Source organism: Odontesthes bonariensis, chromosome 23, assembly GCF_027942865.1.
Source record: "Odontesthes bonariensis isolate fOdoBon6 chromosome 23, fOdoBon6.hap1, whole genome shotgun sequence".
NCBI lineage: Eukaryota > Metazoa > Chordata > Actinopteri > Atheriniformes > Atherinopsidae > Odontesthes > Odontesthes bonariensis.
Window position 1 is genome coordinate 2,400,415 of NC_134528.1, and position 22,441 is coordinate 2,422,855.

The 22,441-nt window shown below is 47.0% G+C and overlaps 1 protein-coding gene across 2 annotated transcripts in view; it reads left to right on the plus strand.

Annotated features, from left to right (window-relative positions):
• The window catches only part of grid1b (glutamate receptor, ionotropic, delta 1b), a 664,549-nt gene that overhangs the window by 132,028 nt on the left and 510,080 nt on the right, over positions 1-22,441 (plus strand). The window lies entirely within an intron of this gene.

Genomic DNA, 22,441 nt, shown 5'->3' on the forward strand with positions numbered 1-22,441 from the left:
GACTCCGCATCTTACAGTTTCAGTATTTGTAAGACCACAACCGGACTTTGCTGAGATTATTTCCCATCATGCACCTGGTGGAAATGATGAACAACAGTGAAGTTGACCGATAAGCAGCTCTTAGCCCCGGCTGCACCTTTAATAACGTCGTTAGTCGCTCCTCCTTTTGTTCGGTACAACTGAACCGTACGTTTTTACGCCTCATCGCCATGGTTACGGTCAGCCACAGCTTCCGGTTCGGAAGCATTGGTTGAATAGACGCAGAACGAGTCACCGAACGAGACTCACGATGATATTGAACACGTTTGATTTGGATGTGAGAAATACCGCCTTAAAACAGCCCGTATTGAGTTTGAGGACCACCTTAAAGTGGAAGGATGAGATCACAGGAACACGCCGCCATCTGCAGCTTTCACCGAATAACCGAGCAGGTGCGGTCAGCTGAGCGGTTCGGCACGTTTTCAGGCTCTGAACACGAAGCTGTCGGATGTGTTTGCAGGTTAACGTCAGCGTTTGCTTCGCTTTAAAGTTCAGATCCAGTTTTAAGTGTTTTATTCAGCCGTGTTTTAATTATGTTCTCTGAGCTACAGAGATCAGGGCAGGAGGTCCACCTCCTCCATCGCCCAGTTTGTGACCCACATTGCAGATGTGAGGGTGCGAGCTTCCCCCGATCATCAGTCTGTTCCAGAGACTAATTAAATCTGATGCTCCTCCTCTGAGGTCTATTCTGAGAGGAGACGCCATCATCATCCCAGGATAATCACTCATGCTGGGTCTGCTGGGAGCGTGCACGCTGGGTCTGCTGGGAGCGTGCACGCTGCTGTCAGTCAGCGCTGCGCTGCCATTCATCTCTGATAACTCCTCTGCCCCCCTGCTGGTTCTCACAGCTCCTCCAACACGAATGGGTCGCCATAGTTTCTGGGTTTATGTATTTTCCAAGGAAGGAAGGATAGAAGGAAGGAAGGGAGGAAGGGAGGAAGGATAAAAACGATTTACACTCAAAGACAACATTCGTCTCACCCCGGTCCGAAAGCCTGGGAGAAAAGATGGGTTTTAAGAGATGTTTTAAAAATTTACAGAGTTTCTGATGAACGGATATGCAGCGGTAACCATGGTAACCCATTCCACAGTTTAGGGGCAAACCGCTGCAAAAGCTCGATGGCCCGCATTTATAGGCACATCCAGGTAAAGTTTGTTTGCCAGAGTTTTTTACAGTTCATTTGTACGGGGAGATAAATCTGAACATCATCAGCGTAGCAATGAAAAGACGCATTATGTTTGCGGATCCAAGGGGGCAACATGTACAGTGAGAATAATAACGGGCCTAAGATGGATCCTTGAGGCACCCCGGAGGGGTCACTCTGACTCACACATTTGTGGAGTCAGTGCTGATACAGGCAGATAGTCCTTTAAGTTGCTCTTTTTGTGTCCTTTAGCCCCTCAAAGGGCAGATTTCTGGAGTGTTTATCCAGCAGCAGGGCAGGACAGAAGCAGAACTGAGGCTTTAAACGTTAAATCACGTCAGTCACTTTGTAAAAGTCGAACTCCTGAGCTTTTCTGCTGGCTGCTCCTCAGATGAGTCCTTTGTTCTGTCGGACGGCCCGCCTCCTCAGTGCTGCCTTCCTCTGCTTATCTGCCCCTGCTGCTCCTCCCCGTCCCTCTTATCTGCCCCTGCCCCTCCTCCCCGTCCCTCTTATCTGCCCCTGCTGCTCCTCCCCGTCCCTCTTATCTGCCCCTGCCCCTCCTCCCCGTCCCTCTTATCTGCCCCTGCTCCTCCTCCCCGTCCCTCTTATCTGCCCCTGCCCCTCCTCCTCGTCCCTCTTATCTGCCCCTGCTCCTCCTCCCCGTCCCTCTTATCTGCCCCTGCCCCTCCTCAGCTTTGGGCCGGCTGGACTCTGGATTTCATTATTCATTTCACATATTTTACAAGTGAAACGTGGCAGAAAGAACATCTGATCAAAATGAGGGAAATTATTCACCGTCATCATCGTGGTTACCTGGTTTATCTGTTTCAGCTCTTTGTTTTAGCTGCGTTAACAGAAGAATCGCCTTCTCATGGATGAAGGGAGGCAGATGGAACAGCTGATCAGGATCTGAGAGACTCTGTTCTGCTGAAATAAAAGCAGACGAGTCAGAAGGTTCGGCTGAATCTTAGGGCTGCAGTGATTATACAGCGATACACTAATCTTATGACATGATACGATACGATTTGATTCGATTCAATTTGATACGATTCGATACGATTTGTTACAATTCGATTTGATTCGATACAATACGATTTGTTACAATACGATACGATTTGTTACAATTCGATTTGATACGATTCGACAAGATGGGATTCGATACAATTTCATACGATTTGATTCGATCAAGACGATTTCATGCGATTTAATTCGATACGACTCGATACGATACGATACGATTTCATACGACTCGATTCGGTACAATTCGATACAACTCGATACGATACGATTTCATACGATTTGATTCGATACGATTTAATTCGATACGATTTCATTCGATACAACTCGATAAGATACGATTCGATTCGATATGATTTGATACGATACGATTTCATTCAACACGATTTGATACGATTTCATACGATTCGATTCGGTACGATACGATTTCATTCGATACGACTCGATTTGATTCGATACGATTTGATTTGATACGATTCGATACGATTTCATTCGATACGATTTCATTCGATTCGACACTCTTCCTTCCTTCCTCCCATCCTTCCTTACTTCCTCCCATCCTTCCTTCCTTCCTTCCTTCCTTCACTCCTTCCTTCGTGCCTCCCTTCCTTTCCTTCCTTCTCTCCTTCCTCCCTCCCTCCCTCCCTTCCTTCCTTTCTTCCTTCCTTCCTTCCTTCCTTCCTTCCTTCCTTCCTTCCTTCCTTCCTTCCTTCCTTCTTTTCTCTCTGATTACAGGCACTCTCTCAGCCTGTTTTGTTTATTTTTATTCCACTTTCATTCAATCTGTTCTGCTTGATTGAGTTTAATTATCTTCTGAATGATTAACTCACCACTCAGCAGGCTTTCTTTGCAGATGCAGCAGTGCACGTGTGCACGTGTATGTGCACGTGTGTGTGCATGTTTGTGTGTGAACCGCAGAGGGGGGTGGGTGGACGTCAAACTGTCAACAGCAATTAAAATAATGTTCAAACTGCGCTGAACGGGAAGTTTTCCTGACAGGAGTGTGTTGGAGGTGCTCAGGTTGGTTCCTGACTGACTGAATCAGGTTTAAACGCAGCTGAGTGAGTGAGTAGCAGCTGGGTCGCTGCTTCCCTTAAGAACAGATGCTGCCCCCCCTCACTGTGAGGGAAGGTTCCTGCTGCCCCCCCTCACTGTGAGGGAAGGTTCCTGCTGCCCCCCCTCACTGTGGGAAGGTTCCTGCTGCCCCACCTCACTGTGGGAAGGTTCCTGCTGCCCCCCCTCACTGAGGGAAGGTTCCTGCTGCCCCACCTCACTGTGAAGGAAGGTTCCTGCTGCCCCACCTCACTGTGAGGGAAGGTTCCTGCTGCCCCACCTCACTGAGGGAAGGTTCCTGCTGCCCCACCTCACTGTGAGGGAAGGTTCCTGCTGCCCCACCTCACTGTGAGAAGGTTCCTGCTGCCCCACCTCACTGAGGGAAGGTTCCTGCTGCCCCACCTCACTGTGAGGGAAGGTTCCTGCTGCCCCCCCTCACTGTGAGGGAAGGTTCCTGCTGCCCCACCTCACTGTGAGGGAAGGTTCCTGCTGCCCCACCTCACTGAGGGAAGGTTCCTGCTGCCCCACCTTACTGAGGGAAGGTTCCTGCTGCCCCACCTCACTGTGGGAAGGTTCCTGCTGCCCCACGTCACTGTGGGAAGGTTCCTGCTGCCCCCCGTCACCGTGAGGGAAGGTTCCTGCTGCCCCACCTCACTGTGAGGGAAGGTTCCTGCTGCCCCCCCTCACTGTGGGAAGGTTCCTGCTGCCCCACCTCACTGTGGGAAGGTTCCTGCTGCCCCACCTCACTGAGGGAAGGTTCCTGCTGCCCCACCTCACTGTGAGGGAAGGTTCCTGCTGCCCCCCTCACTGAGGGAAGGTTCCTGCTGCCCCACGTCACTGTGGGAAGGTTCCTGCTGCCCCACGTCACTGTGAGGGAAGGTTCCTGCTGCCCCACCTCACTGTGAGGGAAGGTTCCTGCTGCCCCCCCTCACTGTGAGGGAAGGTTCCTGCTGCCCCACCTCACTGTGAGGGAAGGTTCCTGCTGCCCCACCTCACTGTGGGAAGGTTCCTGCTGCCCCACCTCACTGAGGGAAGGTTCCTGCTGCCCCACCTCACTGTGAGGGAAGGTTCCTGCTGCCCCCCTCACTGAGGGAAGGTTCCTGCTGCCCCACGTCACTGTGGGAAGGTTCCTGCTGCCCCACGTCACTGTGAGGGAAGGTTCCTGCTGCCCCACCTCACTGTGAGGGAAGGTTCCTGCTGCCCCCCCTCACTGTGAGGGAAGGTTCCTGCTGCCCCCCTCACTGAGGGAAGGTTCCTGCTGCCCCACGTCACTGTGGGAAGGTTCCTGCTGCCCCACGTCACTGTGAGGGAAGGTTCCTGCTGCCCCACGTCACTGTGAGGGAAGGTTCCTGCTGCCCCACGTCACTGTGAGGGAAGGTTCCTGCTGCCCCACGTCACTGTGAGGGAAGGTTCCTGCTGCCCCACGTCACTGTGAGGGAAGGTTCCTGCTGCCCCACCTCACTGGGAGGGAAGGTTCCTGCTGCCCCACCTCACTGTGAGGGAAGGTTCCTGCTGCCCCCCCTTACTGAGGGAAGGTTCCTGCTGCCCCACCTCACTGTGAGGGAAGGTTCCTGCTGCCCCTCCTCACTGTGAGGGAAGGTTCCTGCTGCCCCACCTCACTGTGAGGGAAGGTTCCTGCTGCCCCCCCTCACTGTGGGAAGGTTCCTGCTGCCCCACCTCACTGAGGGAAGGTTCCTGCTGCCCCACCTCACTGTGAGGGAAGGTTCCTGCTGCCCCACCTCACTGTGAGGGAAGGTTCCTGCTGCCCCCCCTCACTGTGAGGGAAGGTTCCTGCTGCCCCACCTCACTGTGAGGGAAGGTTCCTGCTGCCCCACCTCACTGTGAGGGAAGGTTCCTGCTGCCCCCCCTCACTGTGGGAAGGTTCCTGCTGCCCCACCTCACTGTGAGGGAAGGTTCCTGCTGCCCCACCTCACTGTGGGAAGGTTCCTGCTGCCCCACCTCACTGTGGGAAGGTTCCTGCTGCCCCACCTCACTGTGAGGGAAGGTTCCTGCTGCCCCACCTCACTGTGAGGGAAGGTTCCTGCTGCCCCCCCTCACTGTGAGGGAAGGTTCCTGCTGCCCCCCTCACTGTGAGGGAAGGTTCCTGCTGCCCCACCTCACTGAGGGAAGGTTCCTGCTGCCCCCCTCACTGTGAGGGAAGGTTCCTGCTGCCCCCCTCACTGTGAGGGAAGGTTCCTGCTGCCCCCCCTCACTGTGAGGGAAGGTTCCTGCTGCCCCCCCTCACTGTGGGAAGGTTCCTGCTGCCCCCCCTCACTGTGAGGGAAGGTTCCTGCTGCCCCCCCTCACTGTGGGAAGGTTCCTGCTGCCCCCCCTCACTGTGAGGGAAGGTTCCTGCTGCCCCCCTCACTGTGGGAAGGTTCCTGCTGCCCCCCTCACTGTGGGAAGGTTCCTGCTGCCCCCCCCCTCACTGTGAGGGAAGGTTCCTGCTGCCCCCCCTCACTGTGGGAAGGTTCCTGCTGCCCCCCTCACTGTGAGGGAAGGTTCCTGCTGCCCCCCGTCACCGTGAGGGAAGGTTCCTGCTGCCCCCCCTCACTGTGAGGGAAGATTCCTGCTGCCCCCCCCCCCCCCTCACTGTGAGGGAAGGTTCCTGCTGCCCCACCTCACTGAGGGAAGGTTCCTGCTGCCCCCCCTCACTGTGAGGGAAGGTTCCTGCTGCCCCCCCTCACCGTGAGGGAAGGTTCCTGCTGCCCCCCCTCACTGTGAGGGAAGATTCCTGCTGCCCCCCCCCCCCCCCCTCACTGTGAGGGAAGGTTCCTGCTGCCCCACCTTACTGTGAGGGAAGATTCCTGCTGCCCCACCTCACTGTGGGAAGGTTCCTGCTGCCCCACCTTACTGTGAGGGAAGATTCCTGCTGCCCCCCCCCCCCCCTCACTGTGAGGGAAGGTTCCTGCTGCCCAGATGTTTAATCTGCCTTTATTTCTTGCATCAGCCTGCTTGTTTGCTCCAGTTACCGAGCAACAGGGTGTGACATCATCCTCCAGACTCCAGATCCGGCTTCCCGGTGCTGTTCGGATTCATCTGTTTTGTTTTTATCGATCCATTTTTCAATATTTACGGAGAAATGTATTCAAAATATCAGTAACTTACTCCTTTATATAAAAAAACACTTCAAACTACTGATATTTTTTGCTGAGACAGACTGTAGCTAACTCCAGACAGACTGTAGCTAACTCCAGACAGACTGTAGCTAACTCCAGACAGACTGTAGCTAACTCCAGACAGACTGTAGCTAACTCCAACGGAATGTAGCTAACCCCAGACGGACTGTAGCTAACTCCAACGGAATGTAGCTAACCCCAGACGGACTGTAGCTAACTCCAACGGAATGTAGCTAACCCCAGACGGACTGTAGCTAACTCCAGACAGACTGTAGCTAACTCCAGACGGAATGTAGCTAACTCCAGACGGAATGTAGCTAACTCCAGACGGAATGTAGCTAACTCCAGACGGAATGTAGCTAACGTAGCTAACTCCAGACGGAATGTAGCTAACGTAGCTAACTCCAGACGGAATGTAGCTAACTCCAGACGGACTGTAGCTAACTCCAGACGGACTGTAGCTAACTCCAGACAGACTGTAGCTAACTCCAGACGGACTGTAGCTAACTCCAGACGGAATGTAGCTAACTCCAGACGGACTGTAGCTAACTCCAGACGGACTGTAGCTAACTCCAGACGGACTGTGGCTAACTCCAGACAGACTGTGGCTAACTCCAGACAGACTGTGGCTAACTCCAGACAGACTGTAGCTAACTCCAGACAGACTGTAGCTAACTCCAGACAGACTGTAGCTAACTCCAGACAGACTGTAGCTAACTCCAGACAGACTGTAACGAATGTAGCTATCTCCAGACAGACTGTAGCTAACTCCAGACAGACTGTAGCTAACTCCAGACAGACTGTAGCTAACTCCAGACAGACTGTGGCTAACTCCAGACAGACTGTAGCTAACTCCAGACAGACTGTAGCTAACTCCAGACAGACTGTAGCTAACTCCAGACAGACTGTAGCTAACTCCAGACAGACTGTAGCTAACTCCAGACAGACTGTAGCTAACTCCAGACAGACTGTAGCTAACTCCAGACAGACTGTAGCTATCTCCAGACAGACTGTAACGAATGTAGCTATCTCCAGACAGACTGTAGCTAACTCCAGACAGACTGTAGCTAACTCCAGACAGACTGTAACTAATGTAGCTATCTCCAGACAGACTGTAGCTAACTCCAGACAGACTGTAACTAATGTAGCTATCTCCAGACAGACTGTAACTAATGAAGCTATCTCCAGACAGACTGTAACTAATGTAGCTAACTCCAGACAGACTGTAGCTAACTCCAGACAGACTGTAGCTAACTCCAGACAGACTGTAACTAATGTAGCTATCTCCAGACAGACTGTAGCTAACTCCAGACAGACTGTGGCTAACTCCAGACAGACTCTAGCTAATGTAGCTAACTCCAGACAGACTGTAGCTAACTCCAGACAGACTGTAGCTAACTCCAGACAGACTGTAGCTAACTCCAGACAGACTGTAGCTAACTCCAGACAGACTGTAGCTAATGTAGCTAACTCCAGACAGACTGTAGCTAACTCCAGACAGACTCTAACTTCTAGCTAATTTAGAAGACAGTAGTAATCTGAACTTGTTTAACTGAAAAATCAGTTAAATTTCAACATTTTGCGGCTCTAAAACGGCATCACATCCCTTTATTCTGTCAGAAGAAGCTCCTAATGCCCGTTTGTTGTAGATGATTTTATCTCAATCTGCAGCTCCTTGTTTGCAGGTGTTCATCCAGTTTATGTTCACAAAAGAGTTTTTTTTATTTTATATTCTTCTTTTGTTTGCTCCATTTTCCATCCTCCTCTCATCTTTCTCCCCACATCTACTCTTCTTCTCCCGCTGCCTTTCTCCCTCATCATGTTTCTGTCTCCACCTGTTTTTCTCTCTGTCCCATTATATTCTGTTTTTCTTCCCACTTATTTTATCTCCTCTCCTTCATCATTTTTCCTCGTTTCAAGTTATCCCATCGTTCCTCATTTCTTCTCTTTATCTTCTTGATTTTTCCTCCCCTCTCCCCTCTCTGTCCCTGTTTTCTTTTCCCCATTATCTTCCTCTTTCTCCCTTCTTCTGACCACCTCATCTCTCATTTGTTCGTGTCACTTTCAGTGTCTCACCTCCTCTTCATCACACCTACCCCACCACCCTCTCCTTATTCCCTTTATTTCCTCGTATCTTTCCTGCCCTCGTGTCTTCTTCTTCTTCTATCTGGTGGACATGTTTCTTTATCCGTCCTCCCTTTGCAATAATATTCAGTACAATCTGTCTTTAGATTAGTGGCGTGCCTTTAATCCTCTTTGTAACGGGACACAAATTAGAAATTGTCACCATGACGCTCAAAGGTTCAGGCCTGAAAAAGTGTGCATGTCAGGATAACTTCTGGAGCTGCTGTAGTGTTTTTTCTGCTTTGTTGTTGGTTTTTGAACCTTTTTGACATCCTACAAATTTGGGATGAACTCCTCAAATAACCCGATTTAAAAAAAAAAAAAAAAAATAGGGCTGGGCGAGTTAACTCGTTATTATTGCGTTAACTTGTTAATTATTTAAGGCCGATAAATATTTTATCGCGCATTACCGCAGGTTTTATTAATTATCTTATTATTGTAAAAGTCTGTTGCTCACAGGCTTTTATTTTGTAAAAGTCTGTTGCTCACAGGCTTTTATTTTGTAAAAGTCTGCTGCTCACAGGCTTTTATTTTGTAAAAGTGCTGCTCACAGGCTTTTATTTTGTAAAAGTCTGTTGCTCACAGGCTTTTATTTTGTAAAAGTCTGCTGCTCACAGGCTTTTATTTTGTAAAAGTCTGCTGCTCACAGGCTTTTATTTTGTAAAAGTCTGCTGCTGTCTGCTGTGGAACAGGAAAAGAAAGTAATCTTTGGATCCACCAAACATGGAGAAGGGTACGGAACTTTTACTCGGCCATTTTCATGTTAAAGTTCTTCCAGACGGCGGAGTCGACAGAACCAAAGTCATCTGTAAACACTGCCAAGTTGAATTGTCTTCTCAGCGTAGTAGTTCCAGTCTAAAATATCACTTAAAGGCAAAACACACAACTGATAGCAGCAAGTCATTCAAGGAAACAGACAGTGGAGCGAGGCTTCTACATAAAAACTACAGAAAGATGCTGATGTTAAAAGTGTGTTTGCACAACAAATGTTATGGCACTTTCATTCATATGGCAGCACATTTAAAATAAAGCTAAATGCTAAAAGCTATACGCTACTTTTGGATTCATTTTTGGATTCTGCGTACAAATGCGATTAATCGTGATTAATCAGGGAAATCATGTGATTAATTAGATTAAACATGTTAATCGTTGCCCAGGCCTAGAAAAATACGAATATAACCGGTTTGCTCTCTCTGTAACTTGAAATGACGCCGAATGTTACATCAGAAAACTCTGTCGGTGCCCCGTACTCCTCAGGTTTCCACCCTGGTTCACCATCTAACCCGTGACCACATCGGTGAGGCCCAACAGCGACGCTGGCCTGGTTCGCGCTCACATTTGGCGTTCCTGCTCGTCCTCAAAAGAAGCGCCCTGAGCGGTCCAGTCGAGCTGTTCTGGCTCTGTGTGCGGGAGCTTTGTAGTGTTGACTTTGTAAAGGACCAAACACAAGCTGCTGACGCACAGTTGGAGACTCGCTGTTGTCCAAAACGGATAAACGGGCTTCTTAACCACCAGTCGGTCATCGTATGGCGCTCCACTTTCTGCCTTTCTGTCGGTCCGATCAGTAATGTAGGGACGGAGGGATCAGCTGAGAAGGATAATTGGGATGTTTAGTCGCAGACTGATTGAATGATGGACAGAATCACTGAATGTTTGGGCTTCAGTTGGTAAAGAAGTGACCTAATATAACCAACAGCTATGAGTCCTCATGGGGCAACATTTCCCTTAAAGCCATTTTAACCGCCTACTACATACTCATCGATCAGACAGTATGCAGAGCGTTTACCCACAATGCATTTCACTCCTGCCCGAGCCGAAATCAGCCGGCCTGAAGCTGATTTCTCTTAAGCTCTAAACTCTGTAAACTTTAGCAACATTTGAAACATTTTCAGGTGAGAAAGTAGTCGTTTAGATCCCCAACGTGTTGAAAACCTGACAAAATACCGGCTGTTTACCATTTTGTTCCCACGAATTCGGCGCTACTAAAGCTAGCCGCAGTGAGCTAACGCACTTCCGGTTATTTTCACAAAATAAAATACCCGTTGCCTTTTATCATAGGGAAAGCCACTACCATACAATTGGTGCTTTTGTTTTGAAAACAGGAAGTGAACCTACCCTCGTTGTAGCTAGCTTGAAACTGCCGTTTTGACAGGAAATGACGATCGGCGACGTCACGTTACGTTGCATCTTGGGTAGTTTGAGTATGAGTAGTAACCTCATGATGCATACCCAACATTTAGGAGAATCTAGTATGCATCCGGGAACTTCTGCTTACTCAAACTTGCATACTAACTCAGAAAGTTAGTATGAGTAGTAGGAGTAGTATGCGGTTTCGAACACAGCCAAAGTTTTGCTTCTGTGACATCATGTAGCCAGCTGCTGTTGCTAGCTGCTGTTGCTAGCTTGTTTGTGCTAACAGCTTTGTAGAAATATCAAGTTGAGCATCTTTCTGGGTGGACATTCAGATGATTTTAAACACTTTAAAGTAATTCATGAGCTTAACACAAAGGTAGAAAGTCGGTTTACATTAACTTCTGTGAAACCCGATGGCAACAATCTGTAGAAACTTGGAGGAAAAGCTTTGATGGTGCAGAACATTCAGCCGGACTGACCCTGTTGGTGCTTCATCCTTCAGTCTTCTTATGGAGTTTGAAGCTTCTGAAAGATTTAAAGGGACAGTTAAACACATCATTTCTAAATGGTGAGATCAGGTCTTTACGTTCCTGGCAGTCGGTCTTCATTCGTCATTGAGGCCGTGAGCTTCTCTTATCTCCGTTTCTTCCTTGGAGGGAAGTTTTTAACTGTTTTTAAGAAGATTTTCCTTCCCGTCTCGTGTTTCTCTGCCTGGTTTTACGCTTCGCACGGCGGGCCGTTATCAGGCAGCAGATGTGCTGAACTCAGGCGGTGTGATGACAGCTAATCAATAACCGGTATCTGAGAGTCCTGACCTTCATCTGAGGCCTGTCACTCAGCTGCCGCCTGATGAAACCCGGAGCAGGTGATGTCAAACACAGGTGTAATCTCACCTGTTACTGCTGTCGGATCTCAGATTTCAAACAAAGAAGATAAACAGATGATTTCTCCTCTTCTTCTATGCTTCGTATTTTCATCCCGGCTGCTCACAAACGCATTAAAATGTATCCTGACTTATGGCCAAAAGTTATCGTTAACCAAACTCAAGCTAACATTAATATCGTCCTCAATTACACTTTTTTTATTGCACAAATTAACAAAAAAAATTAAAACAAATCCAAAAAACTGACAGCCTGATGAAACCCGGAGCAGGTGATGTCAAACACAGGTGTAATCTCACCTGCGTCGCTCTCAGATTTCAAAACAAAGAAGATAAACGGCTGATTTCTCCTCTTCTTCTATGCTTCGTATTTTCACGCCGGCTGCTCACAAACGCATTAAAATGTATCCTGACTCATGGCTAAAAGTTGGCGTCTGGGTTATCGTTTCCCCAAACTTTCAGCAGTGGATGGACGAACCGTTTCCTCCTCTGGCAGCTTCGGGAGTTTTTGGTTTTAGCGACCCGTCGCACCAACAGGTGAGGCGCTCCCGTCTTCACCTGTGTCGTTGGACCTTTAACGGGCGGATGAGTCCAGCCCGTAGGTTCCAGCTTTGGTTATCAGAGGAGCGCCGCCTCACAGGCAGCAGCCAATCGGCTCGCAGCAGCTAATAGCCTTGATAATCAATTTAGTTGGCTTCTTCTAATTTTAAATTCAATTACCCCGCAGTGGTGGGGGCAGGGGGGGTGTGCGGGGCTATTGATGGTGTGTGTGTGTGTGTGTGTGTGTGTGTGTGTGTGTGTGTGTGTGTGTGTGCACGGTGCCAGTGAGCTGACAGAATAATTTGTGCTGATGGAGCAGTTTGTTTTTGTTCTCGCCGCAGCACAAACACACAAAACACACTTTAATTTAAAGACGAACCATTTTAAATAGGGACTCATTTATTTCATTACCATTGTCTCTGGACCACCACACACACACGTGCACGCACACACGTGCACGCACACTAGTGATGGGAAGTTCGGCTCTTTATTTAGGATCTTTTGTAGCCGATATTTTACCTTAACTTTGCAAAATAATTCATGGTATATGTGTTGAAACCCCTTTTTGCTTTCAGTGTTTTTATGAGAGACCTTATAATTGCCTAATCCTGTACATTTATTCTGTTACAAAACCACTCTTACATTTGTTTATTTCAATTAAACTTTTTTTGTTGGACAAATGAACAAAAAAAAACTTCAAACAAATTCACAGAACAGAACCAAAACCAGAACTAAACTCCAGCAAACAGCATTAGTCCTCAGGGCCGGTTTATCTGTACAGCACAACTCAACAACAAGGCGATTCAAAGTGCTTTACAGATACATTAAAACAGTAGAAATAAAAAGCAAGATAGAAATTTCAAACAGAAAAGAAAGAAATAAGAACAATAGATAAAATCAGGTCCTCGAGCAGCAGAGTTCTGACTGAGCTGCAGTTTTTAGGTCGACCTGTAAAGATGCTGTTACAGTAACCAAGCCCACTGAAGATGAATGCAGGGACTAGTTTTTCCAGGTCCTGCTGACACATCAGATCCTTTAACCTTGATATATTCTTAAGGTGACAGTAGGCTGACTTTGTTACTGCCTTAATGTGTTTTTCCAAGTTTAGGTCTGAGCCCATCAGTACACCCAGATTTCTGGCCTGGTTGGTAGTTTCTAGGTGTATAGATTGATGTTCTGTGGTGACCTGGAATCGTTTCTCTTTGGCTCCAAAGACAATTACCTCAGTTTTGTTTTTGTTTAGCCGGAGAAAGTTGTGTCACATCCAGGCATTAATCTCCTCAATGCATTTACAAAGAGCCTGTACAGGGCCTCGGTCTCCTGGTGACATTGTAATATATATCTGCGTGTCATCTGCATAGCTGTGGTAGTTTATTCTGTTGTTTTTTTATAATCTGTGCCAGTGGGAGCATGTAGATGTTAAACAGAAGAGGTCCCAGGATGGAACCTTGGGGAACTCCACATGTGATTCTACACAAAAACATGTCTCAACAGGAAGAATCATTACCAGTAAAAAGCCACCAACAGAGTTTTGAACCCTGTTTAGAAAGAAATCGAACATTTAAGATCTCACCAGGCAGTAGTTGACATCCAGAGAAAGAGTTAATAACATGTAACCAATCAAACTTGGATTCAGAGCAGCTGATTTTCTAACAAAAACAAAACATGATCATGAACAAAGAAGACTGAAAAAGCAGCCTTTATATCAGATGATACCATTTGGCCTCTCCGTGAGGATCTGTTTTTGGAGAAGATTCTCTCAGAAGGAACTGATGTGGCTACAAACTCCTTAATTCTCATGCTGGTCGCCATGCTGGCCAATCATAACAAAGCTCTGTGGTAACCAGAGCCGGGGCTGAGCTCAGCAGCCAATGGAAAAACACTTTAACAGGAGGTGAGTTCAGGTCAGGTGGCAGCAAATCAGGTCAATCTGGCACCAAAGCAAACGGGGAATAATCAGCCTGAATAAGGAAGTGAAACTGAGCGGCTCGGCCATGTGATGGAACACGTGTGAGCGTGTTATCAGCACCGACAGGCCGTTAACCCTCTGTCGTCCCGTTTCATCCTTCCTTTCATCTTCCCCGTTGAACGGCTGGTGTGTGAAAGTGTTTGAGGGGAAAGACGGATCTGAGCTGTGCTGCAGCTTCTGCTTCTCCTTCTTTGGGAAATAAATATTCATTCAACAGAATTAAAGAGCCAGAATCGCTCTTCAGAGTTCAGATTTTCTCACCACGTGCACATCAAGAGTAAATCTGGTCACTGCTGCTTTGATTATTCATGAAAAAAGGGATGAAACTGTCAGAGCTGCGCTGCACCGATGAAACCGAACCACTTGAAATTAATCTCATTATCACATCAATAAATCTATTGGAGCACAGGTCTGCAGTGTACTTTAGAGTATGGCCAAACTGCTCATAATTTACTGAAACCATTTAAAAATGGCTGCTTCTTTCAGGCAAAAGTACAAGATTTGAACTCAGAAGCTGAAAAATCAGTTTGATCTCAGTAGCTGAGCGTTGCTCGACACAAAACTCGCCCTGATCTGGATTAGATGCGGATAAACGAATGTTTATTCTGCGTAAACAAGCGGCAAAAACCCAAAAATCTGTCTTTTTCTGAGCTCCCGGTGCTCGTTGATCTTTGGCTTTTTCCCCAAACCCTGGAAACACCAAACGTGTCCCACAGCAGGACGCAGAGTCGGCGTCTGACGGCTTTATTTTTTACTCTGAACTAGTGTTGGAGGGTATACCGATACTAGAAAGGTATCATGTGACCCTGACGCAAAAAACGATGCGATACGTTCTCATTTTAGTATCGATACTTATCTTAAAATAACGTTCTGTGTCTGTCCAAGTCTGCCATTCAAAGATGGATGGCGGGACGGAAACGTCTAAAGATGGACGGCGGGACGGAAACGTCTAAAGATGGACGGCGGGAAGGAAACGTCTGAAGATGGACGGCGGGAAGGAAACGTCTAAAGATGGACGGCAAGAAGGAAACGTCAAAAGATGGACGGCGGGAAGGAAACGTCTGAAGATGGACGGCAAGAAGGAAACGTCTGAAGATGGACGGCGGGAAGGAAACGTCTGAAGATGGACGGCGGGAAGGAAACGTCTGAAGATGGACGGCGGGAAGGAAACGTCTGAAGATGGACGGCGGGAAGGAAACGTCTAAAGATGGACGGCAAGAAGGAAACGTCTGAAGATGGACGGCGGGAAGGAAACGTCTGAAGATGGACGGCGGGAAGGAAACGTCTAAAGATGGACGGCGGGAAGGAAACGTCTAAAGATGGACGGCGGGAAGGAAACGTCTGAAGATGGACGGCGGGAAGGAAACGTCTAAAGATGGACGGCGGGAAGGAAACGTCTAAAGATGGACGGCGGGAAGGAAACGTCTGAAGATGGACGGCGGGAAGGAAACGTCTAAAGATCGAAGGCGGGAAGGAAACGTCTGAAGATGGACGGCGGGAAGGAAACGTCTGAAGATGGACGGCGGGAAGGAAACGTCTGAAGATGGACGGCGGGAAGGAAACGTCTGAAGATGGACGGCGGGAAGGAAACGTCTGAAGATGGACGGCGGGAAGGAAACGTCTGAAGATGGACGGCGGGAAGGAAACGTCTAAAGATGTACGGCGGGAAGGAAACGTCTAAAGATGTACGGCAGGAAGGAAACGTCTGAAGATGGACGGCGGGAAGGAAACGTCTGAAGATGGACGGCGGGAAGGAAACGTCTGAAGATGGACGGCGGGAAGGAAACGTCTAAAGATGTACGGCGGGAAGGAAACGTCTAAAGATGTACGGCAAGAAGGAAACGACTAAAGATGGACGGCAGGAAGGAAACGTCTGAAGATGGACGGCGGGACGGAAACGTCTAAAGATGGACGGCGGGAAGGAAACGTCTGAAGATGGACGGCGGGAAGGAAACGTCTAAAGATGTACGGCAGGAAGGAAACGTCTAAAGATGGACGGCAAGAAGGAAACGTCTAAAGATGGACGGCGGGAAGGAAACGTCTAAAGATGGACGGCGGGACGGAAACGTCTAAAGATGGACGGCGGGAAGGAAACGTCTAAAGATGGACGGCGGGACGGAAACGTCTAAAGATGGACGGCGGGACGGAAACGTCTAAAGATGGACGGCAAGAAGGAAACGTCTAAAGATGGACGGCAAGAAGGAAACGTCTAAAGATGGACGGCAAGAAGGAAACGTCTAAAGATGGACGGCAAGAAGGAAACGTCTAAAGATGGACGGCAAGAAGGAAACGTCTGAAGATGGACGGCGGGAAGGAAACGTCTAAAGATGGACGGCGGGACGGAAACGTCTAAAGATGGACGGCGGGACGGAAACGTCTAAAGATGGACGGCGGGACGGAAACGTCTGAAGATGGACGGCAAGAAGGAAACGTCTAAAGATGGACGGCGGGAAGGAAACGTCTAAAGATGGACGGCGGGAAGGAAACGTCTAAAGATGGACGGGAGGAAGGAAACGTCTAAAGATGGACGGCGGGACGGAAACGTCTAAAGATGGACGGCAAGAAGGAAACGTCTAAAGATGGACGGCAAGAAGGAAACGTCTAAAGATGGACGGGAGGAAGGAAACGTCTAAAGATGGACGGCAAGAAGGAAACGTCTAAAGATGGACGGCAAGAAGGAAACGTCTAAAGATGGACGGCGGGAAGGAAACGTCTAAAGATGGACGGCAAGAAGGAAACGTCTAAAGATGGACGGCGGGAAGGAAACGTCTGAAGATGGACGGCAAGAAGGAAACGTCTAAAGATGGACGGCAAGAAGGAAACGTCTAAAGATGGACGGCAAGAAGGAAACGTCTAAAGATGGACGGCAGGACGGAAACGTCTAAAGATGGACGGCAAGAAGGAAACGTCTAAAGATGGACGGCAAGAAGGAAACGTCTAAAGATGGACGGCGGGAAGGAAACGTCTAAAGATGGACGGCAAGAAGGAAACGTCTAAAGATGGACGGCAAGAAGGAAACGTCTGACGATGGACGGCAGGACGGAAACGTCTAAAGATGGACGGCAGGAAGGAAACGTCTAAAGATGGACGGGAGGAAGGAAACGTCTAAAGATGGACGGCAGGAAGGAAACGTCTGAAGATGGACGGCGGGAAGGAAACGTCTAAAGATGGACGGCAAGAAGGAAACGTCTAAAGATGGACGGCAAGAAGGAAACGTCTAAAGATGGACGGCAAGAAGGAAACGTCTGAAGATGGACGGGAGGAAGGAAACGTCTAAAGATGGACGGCAGGAAGGAAACGTCTAAAGATGGACGGGAGGAAGGAAACGTCTAAAGATGGACGGCAGGAAGGAAACGTCTGAAGATGGACGGCGGGAAGGAAACGTCTGAAGATGGACGGGAGGAAGGAAACGTCTGAAGATGGACGGCAGGAAGGAAACGTCTAAAGATGGACGGCAGGAAGGAAACGTCTGAAGATGGACGGCAGGAAGGAAACGTCTAAAGATGGACGGCAGGAAGGAAACGTCTAAAGATGGACGGCGGGACGGAAACGTCTAAAGATGGACGGCAGGAAGGAGACGGGGAGCGCCGGTCTGTAAATCACTGGACTGATGAGAACCAAACACTTGGACTCTATTAACCTTTCTGCGTGCCTTGAATTGAAGAATCTTCGGTTGTTGGTGGATCTGCGGCTGAATTAACACGAGCAGGAAGCCGGTGCACTTCTGCTGCCGAGTGAGTCCTTATGAGCTTCGTTAATGCGGCGGCGGCGGCGGCACGCCGTCCATCCATCACCTCGGCGTTTATCTCAGCTGATTTCTATCTGTGAAAGAGCTCATTTTTCATGCTTCCTTCTGAGTTGGAATGCAACGCCCACATTAACGGGTGGTTTTATTTCACACAGTAAAATTTAACACAATAAATCGGAGCACTTCATCACGGCCACGCGAGCGTCTCGTAAAGCCGGGATGAAAGTGGCGCCGCTCGTTGATTTGTGGGCCGCGTTTCCAACAATGTGCGGGGTGATGCGGTCCAGCAGCATCTTTCACCCACGCAGCGGGCGCCTGGAATCCCATAATATCTGAAACTGTCACCCATTCTGTTATCCTGAAGGTTTAAAATGTCACCGATGGAGCCCCCGTAAACTGCTGCCGGGGTCCAACAGGCCGACAGTCACACAGAGGCGTCTGAGGCGTCTGCATCGCTGCGGCAAGATTTTCAAGAACAATGTGTTTATTCCCCAAAAATTAACAAACTGCAAACAATAGCTGCAGGGCCCTTAAAAGACGTCAAATAAAGAAACTAAACTCAAGGCCAAAAATCAAGGTTTTAGCAAAACATAACCTCAAACTAACGGCTCAAAACAAACAAGAGGGAAGGGAAACGTCTAACTAACAAAAGTCAGAATGAATCAGAATGCCTTTATTTGTCATTGTACATGATACAGCGAGATTTAAAGCCACCAAAACAGTGCAAAGAGAAAATAAAAATAAAATTTTTAAAAAATATATAAATATGTACAATAAGGGAAGGGTGTAAGATGCAACAGTTACTGGATTATAACTAAACACAGTTAGTTAACATCATATGTTAATATTTTTTTCCACTTTTTTCCCCATAAATCTTTTATTCCACTTCAGTTCTGATCATAAACAACAAGTTTTCAATTATTTAAAAAGAATTAACCCTTTAGTTGCCAATTTGAGCTTTTTAGCCCAAATTTTAAGCCTTTAGGTGCCAGTATTTTCAAAATATGGAATGCAAAGTGGAATTGTTGAGTAGGGATAATTATGGTCTGTGATATGTCAATGATTAGCAACAACATTGATTTTTAGGGATTTTTTATTTTTTTGTTATGCCCGATTTAAAAAAAAAAAAAAAAAAAAAAAAAAAAAAAAAAAAAAAAAAAAAATTCTGAAAAGGGACATTTTTGTCCCTTTTTTAAAACGAACTAAAAACATCTTGTATTAATATTTTTTCCACTTTTTTTTTCATAAATCTTTTATTCCACTTCAGTTCTGATCATAACCACCAAGTTTTCAATTATTTTAAAAAAATTAACCCTTTATATACCAGTGTATATGAGGTAAACACCAATTTCTGTTAAAAAACACACACAAAAACTGCTGTATTTTCAATGTATTCAATGCAAAGTGAAATATTCTATGGGGGATTATTAGGTCTGAGATATGTCATTGATGAGCTACAACATCAGTTTTATCAGCTTTTTAGTTTTTCTGCAATGGCAGATAACAGAAACGGCTCCCATAGACATCCATTATAATGAATAGAAATTGGCGCTCACGTCATATAAACCAGTATTTAAAGGGTTAAATTTTTGAAAATAATTGAAAACTTGTTAGTTATGATCAGAACTGAAGTGGAATAAAAGGTCTATGAAAAAAAGTGGAAAAAAATACTCACATATGATGTTTTTAAGTTTGTTTTAAAAGAAATTAAGTTGTTTTAAATCGGGTGTGAGGGTTAAAAGCCTTTTTTTACCCATCTGGAGCTTTTCTTTGTGACCAAACCGCTCAAAGGCATCAGCTCCCTCTCGACCGTCGGTCACGTGGACCCTAACTCGCCCCTGTTTGTCATTTCTTTATCGCTCTGACACGAAGCTCTTTGTAGTTGTAAATAATAACTGGTTCCTTTGTGGCGTGGTCCAAAACGTGTCCTTTGGCTGCGTTTGAACCGTGAGCCTCGGAGCTTTTGAAGCCTCTCACAGCTCTGCAGGTTCCTGTTGAATCAGCCGCGATGCGTCTGTTTCAGAGCCAAAACGCGCGTGTTGTGCTGTTTCAGAATGTAGATGAGCTCCTGTTGCTTTACTCTGCTGCTGCTTTTCTGTGGGAATGCTGGTTTTATTAGTAAGTCTGACAACAGAGAGATGTAACACCGACATAAACTCCTGGTTTAAAGTTCAGTTTGAGCAGGGATGTTGGTATATTGAACAGGAACAGGCTGACAGTGGCAGGTTAATGTCCTCAGGCTTTCCAAGATGAAGGTACAGGACATTTAAGTCCATTAAATTAGGAAGTTAAGAGGTTTTTGTTCTTGTTTTTAACGACAAAGTTTCATTTGCTGAACTTATGTTGGAGTTTTTGCAGGTGGAGTCAATAAACTGCGTTTGTAAAGCCTGATATTAATGTTTAATTTAGATTAAATTCAGTTTATAAAGCAGACTAAAGTAATCTCAAGGCACCTTAAACATACACTGATTCAGTCCAGTTTAATCCAGTTTAATCCAGTTTAATCCAGTTCATCCATCCATTTTCTTTACCCACTTTATCCAATTCAGGGTCACAAAGAAATGTTTTTTGGGGGGATTCAAACTGGGAACCCGACACCTGAAAAGAATAAATGTCTGTTTTTCATGACACTCTGAGCCTGTTTGATTTGATAATCCCTCATTTCTGATAAAAACAATCAGTCAGCTGTTCAGCCCTCAGCGCCCCCAACCACAGCTTTTAGCATTTAGCCTTATCTTAAATGTGCTGCCATATGAATGAAAGTGCCATAACATTTGTTGTGCAAACACACTTTTAACATCAGCATCTTTCTGTAGTTTTTATGTAGAAGCCTCGCTCCACTGTCTGTTTCCTTGAATGACTTGCTGCTATCAGTTGTGTGTTTTGCCTTTAAGTGATATTTTAGACTGGAACTACTACGCTGAGAAGACAATTCAACTTGGCAGAGTTTACAGATGACTTTGGTTCTGTCGACTCCGCCGTCTGGAAGAACTTTAACATGAAAATGGCCGAGTAAAAGTTCCGTACCCTTCTCCATGTTTGGTGGATCCGCCGATTACTTTCTTTTCCTGTTCCACAGCAGACAGCAGCAGACTTTTACAAAATAAAAGCATGTGAGCAACAGACTTTTACAATAATAAAATAAATAATAAAACAGGGGTGGTCTGTGGCGTAGTGGGTTGAGCAGGCGCCCCATGTACAGAGGCTATAGCCCTCGCTGCAGCTGGCCCCGGTTCGGCCCTGTGCTGCATGTTGTTCCCCCTCTCTCTGCCCCCTGCTTCCTGTCTCTCTGAACTTCCCTATCCATTAAAGTCACTTAAACCCCTTAAAATTAAAAAAATAAATAAATAAAAACAAAAAAATGCGTTAATTTGTGATAAAATATTTCTCGGCGTCAAACAACTAACGAGTAAACGCGATAATAACGAGTTAACTCGATAATAACGAGTTAACTCGCCCAGCCGCCTGCACAAATGGCCCACGGTCATCAGGACATGAGATTTCACATGGATGCAGAGATCTTTCCAACTACACATCCTCAGCTTCGTGTCATTAAAAACAAGGCAAACTGCCTTTCCTCTGCACGCGGCACGGAGCGCTAACTTTTCCATTTCCCCTGCTCGTCATCAGCGGTGATGAAACCCTTCAGGTGTAGTAAACATTACAGCCCCGCTGCATCCTTGACACCCCTCCACCTTTCCAGAAGCAGCTCCTCCATTAGCTGCAGCACGTCTCTGCCCTCCTTCTGCCGCTCAAGTGACTGAAACAGGCAGGAAACAGACAACCGTCAACAGGAAATCACCTTCTCAGCGCAGCTCCACCAGCAAATGAAGCTCAAAATAGAAACCGGAGCGTGATTAGAGCTCAGGAATGAGGACAAAGGCAAAGGAGGATGCTGCGTGAAGACAAACGCATGTTTAAAAACAGAGTTTCACACCTTGACATGAGTTGAGTTTTCAAAGGGAACTCAAAGATGAGAAGGGAATGGAGACAAAAATAGAAGATAAAGCAGATGAAGAGCAGGAAATGAGCCAGAAATACTCCAGAAAAGTGAACAAATGATTCAGTAGAGCGTTAATAAACCTGAACAGTCGGGAAGAAAGAAACTGGATCTGATCATATATGACTGGGACCAGCACCGCCACCTAAATGTGACACGAACACTCATAAAAACAGGGACAGTTTTTGCTTTGGGCAATGTGGGCGACCGCCCGGGGCGCACTCTATGTGGAAAAAAAAAAAAGAAATGAAATGAATCGCCAGTTTTCTAGACTGCTGCTCATTTCCATGTCAAGTTAGTGGAGTGGGGGCTGGGGCCTCATTGGGGGGGTAGACTGATCCCAGGCCACAACACAAACTGCTTCCAGTCCAAATAAACTGTATTTCATTCCTAAAATGAACATAGACCCATATACCTTCATGTAATTAACTGGGTTATGTGAAAAATGTAAAAAATAAAAATAAAATCTGTGCAGTCATCTTTGTGAATGTGTTTAGGTCCCGTGACCCCGGTTGATTGACGGGTGAGTGGCCGGCGTTAATGGGAAAAGCAAAGGTAATAATGTGGAGTCATCATGGATCATCATCATGGTGAAAGAGCAAAGAAGCCATCAGGTGCCCAGTTTAGAAAGAGAAGAAGAGAAGAAGAGGAGAAACGGGCAGAAGATAAAGGGA